Here is a 4,365-nt window from a genome sequence, read left to right as displayed (position 1 = left end):
GCCAGTTTTCAGAGAATCCTTTTCTAGCTGCACTGATCTTACCAGGCTGTGAATTTCCAGTGAACACTAAGTTCCGATTCCGGTTTTCCTTAAACCATTATTTTCTGCAGATCTATTTCCTGCCTTGCGAATTCTCTCTCCCACTGTGCTGTCTCTGCCCTCCCCTCTCCCCCTCTCTCATACATATGATTTTGAGTGTAATGGGTGTCATTTCTCTCTCTATCTCTCCATCTGTTCCCACGATCAACACTTGCAGTCCAGCCCCTGCTTTGCATGTAGTATGTGTATTCTCTTTATCCTTGGCCTGTTTTGTTTTCACGCTTTTCCTGTCTCTCCTTTGCCCTCTCTGCCATCTTTCTAGTCTCCATAGCCGTCAGAGACCTGAGGGTGTGGTTTGACATTGCAGCTAATTTGGGCTGTGAGCTGTCAAAAATAGTGTCCCTGTTCCCCTGAACTGACACTGGCTGTCACCTCAGAGTCTGAGTGAGGAGTCAAGGAGTAAGACTGGTGAAAAATTCAGCTTTTAGCAGCAGCCAAAGAAAAAACAATTTAGTTCTCAGTGGTTGTAGCTCACCAAACCACGTTCATCAAACTTCGTTGAGTGCTGGTGCCACTGCTAGGGATGGGGTAGGAAAGGCACATTGAAGAGAGGCCAGATCCCCTTTAGAAGGGTGGCTGCAAGGTTAGTCTTTTACAAGCTGTCAGCCTTGTCCTCCATCTCTCTTCTCCATGTCTTCTGCATTTTGCATGCTAGGGAGTGGACTGTCCCTGCCCTTGACCACTGTCTTACAACAGGAGTGTGTCATTAGGGGCAGGGGGCTTCCAGCCAAGAGAAAACTGTTTGGCTGCTTTGAAGTATTTTAAATTTAACATGGTCAGTTATGGGTTTGCAGCCTTAAAAAGGAGCTGGGAGGCATCACAAGCAGCCCCCAGTTTGAGGAAGTATTTTTGAGGAGAGAAAAACCCATGAAAACAGACATGGCTGGAGTGGGTGCCGTTTTTTTCAACATGATAACACTGTGGTAGAAGGCAGCCAAGGACATTGCACGGCTTTCCACAAGGTCTGCCTGTGGGTAAGGAGAGACTTAATCCAAACATCTGCAACCCAAAGAGCAAAGGTTTCCAGCAGCGGGGACTCTTTATCTATCAGCCAGTTAGTCTGCTGAGATGCCTGACTTGGAGAGGCTGTGGTGGGATTGTGAGGATCTGTCTCGCCCTGTGGTCAAGTGCTCCTGAGTTTGTCCAGGCTGGTGAGCAAGTTTGGTTTTTAATGCTCCAGCAACAACCCCCTCAAAAAGAATGGATTCATGGAAACTGAAAACAAGGTATCTCAGGCATCTCTCCTGCTTTAATACAGTAGCTACAGCTGAAAGAGTGTATGTGCACCTTGTTATTGTATACTTTTTTTGCTTAGTTTCTCACCCTTCCAGCCTCTTTTAAAACAATGGCATTATTTTCAAATCAAATTTTATAAAATGAACATTGGGGTTGTTAAGAAGAGATCAAAATTTACATAAGACTTCTATGTAACCTATTACCTATGAAAATTTACTTCAGGCTGAAACATGTTTTCCAAAGTTTACAGCACACAAAACAAATGGTGTTTTAAAATTTCTTTACTTATGATTACCTTAAATTGTGTTTTCTAAAAGGGAAGGAAAAAAAACCTTGGAACCTTACCAGTTTAATTTGCATTTTGGCTCTGATGTAACTCAAAATAGATTAGATTAAAAAAGGAAATTTGGCAAGTGATTACTCAATTACATGATTTTACTGCTTTGGTATTTTGAAAATAAAAATGAACAGATCTGTTTTACTTTGAAAAGTGCCTGGTGCACGTGGGCTGTAACCACTTTTCAGAAACCATATGGAAGGTTCCTTATGCTGCATATGGCAATGCTACCCAGAGCTCAGATGTGTATTCCTGCGATAGACTACACAGGATTCAGTTGGATCAGGGATGTTAATGTCTACATTCAGATAGTACTGTATTGAAGCACAGAAGGGTAATGAGCTTGGTGCAAAACATGGGAAGTTCACTGTGACCGGGCTGCATTGCTCCTTTTTCATAGAAAGGAACTAAAATTGCTTGGAGCTAGTGCCGGGCCAGGAAGCTGGGAGGAATTTGGAGAACGGATACAATTTTTATGGGAGCTGTATTTTGCAAGATAGAAAAGGTGAGCAGCATCATACCTTCAAAACATTTCATCATTTAGAGCTATGGTAGCTGATCATCTCTAGCCTTCATGCCAAGGGAAGGAAGCCTCTGCTGACCTCTGGAAGACCAAGCAAGTTGTGACAAACTCCATAGAGTAACAAAGCATTGATCCTCCACGTGGTGAGGGATGGGGTGGTACTGTGTCTTAAACTGGATATCATCAGGATTATCTGTTATTCCCGTCACCCTGTTCTCATTAGCAAACTGGTAGGAGAAGATGGACCATCTGTCGCTCTGTCACTGATGTGTCCCCTTGGAGCCCCTAGGACTATTTGTGGCTTTTCAGGTCTCTGATAAATACAACACTTAAAAATGTTTGGTGCCATGATCTCATCACTTGCCTGTCCTGCTCTATAGAACTGCTTGAGTTCTTGAAAGCTCTTCCACATGCATGTGTGCAGCTGTCCCCTCAGTGCAAATATCACGGTGTGTGTCTGTTCCTTCACACAAAGCCAGCTTCCATGGCAGGGGATTTCACCAAAAAAACAGCAACTTCACATGACAGAAATCTTACTTAGTGCCATCACTGTCCTGACAAACTGTAGCTCTTCCAGTGGATTTCAGTGGGGATGGAGACCTTCGAACACTAATCTTGGTGTAGTAATGATAATACAGACCCCTGACACATGAAGAGCAGAATATGCTGGGGAGTTAGAAATTAATAAATTCCTTTTGAAAGAGTGATGTGGAAGAGAGGTGATGGCCTACAGGATTTCACTGGACTGCTAAGCCTGTGGACCTTCAGCAAAGCAGCCCTGTCTGAAGAGGGGTCGCCACCTAGATATCCCTCACACAAATGGCTGTTGCAGAGGGACACGTGTTCTGCTGTTGCAGCAGGGAGACCCTGCTTCTATCCACCTCAATGGTTTTTAAGGGTTACATGGGATGTGAGGCTTGGTTGTTCTCTACCTCTTGGTTTCAGTTTTCTGTCTCTTACAAGTTTGGCTACTTGGTTTCATTTTTTTGTCTCTAACTGGGTTTGGCTACTATATACCTGATATTTAACAGACCTGTTTCTGAGAAATCTGTGAGATGAATCTTTGCTGTCTAAAATAAAACACTTCTCAAGACCCTGAATTTCCCTCATGTCTTCACTTTTCTTCTGTTTAAATGTGAAGCAATGGCCTTTGGGAGCCTTCACTGCCATGCTATTGTCACTGATGGCATTGGTACATCAGGATTGTTGCTGCTTCTCAAGAACTGAATGTTTGATTTTTCCCTTCTTTCTACCTTTGTGGGGGCAAGGGATGAGCTCAACCCCTGGTTTCCATCCTTCCAAGTCAGCAACCTGTGCTGGCACTGTCAATAGCATGAGTCATCCCAGCGCTGAGATGGACAAAGCAAGAAGCCTTTACTCAGTGACAGGAGAGGAGCTGACAGCTGCCATCAGCCCTAAGTATTTCTGCTGGAAAAGGGGGGAATGGCCATGCACTTACCAGAAGGGTTGATCACCTTCAAAGAAAAAAAAAAAAAAAAAGCAAGCATTTTCTACAGCTGAGTTTGAGATGTGTAGACAGTGAATTTCAGTTTCTTGTCTCTGAGGTCCATTAACAGAGACCAGAATGTGTGGCAGTGTGCGTGTGTGTGCGGATGTCGCTGTTGTAAGTGACTTTGTAAGTTCTCTGTTGGGGGAAGCAGCAAACCTAGGGCTCCTGTTCTGGAGATGAAAATAGGATGATAGAACCAGGGCATGAAGAAACCACTTCCCGGTCACCATATCCTGGTGGAATGGTTGCAATTCATGTATTATTCAAAGTCTAGATTCCGTGGCCAAGTCTTAAATTAACCTTGAAGTTATCTGAAAATTCTCTTCTTCCCTGTCAAGTATGTGACTTTCCCAAGCAAGCTTCCCCCACTCCTCACCCACCTCACCCCCAGTCACGGCTGTTGGTGTTCCAGAGGGAAGGCAATGCAAGCAGCGTCGTGGCTGAAGAGCTGGCTTAGAAGTCTTTCCAGGTTAGCTCTATGAAGCACGGCTGTGGTCGTGCAGGGCCCGTGAGCATCCACACCTCTCCTCAACGCCCGGGTCTGTTGCTACAGTTTTCCCCGGGAGGAAGAAAGTCCCCGCGAGTGGAAGCCGCTGTGCCGGGGAAGGCGGCTCCGGGCGGAGTCCCCGAGGCCCGGCGTTTGCCCTCGGCGGGGCGCGG

Source organism: Corvus kubaryi, unplaced genomic scaffold (genome assembly GCF_017639235.1).
Source record: "Corvus kubaryi isolate FWS band 111438036 unplaced genomic scaffold, C.kubaryi_AGA036_p1.0 133, whole genome shotgun sequence".
Classification (NCBI taxonomy): Eukaryota; Metazoa; Chordata; class Aves; order Passeriformes; family Corvidae; genus Corvus; species Corvus kubaryi.
This window is presented reverse-complemented; position numbering follows the sequence as displayed.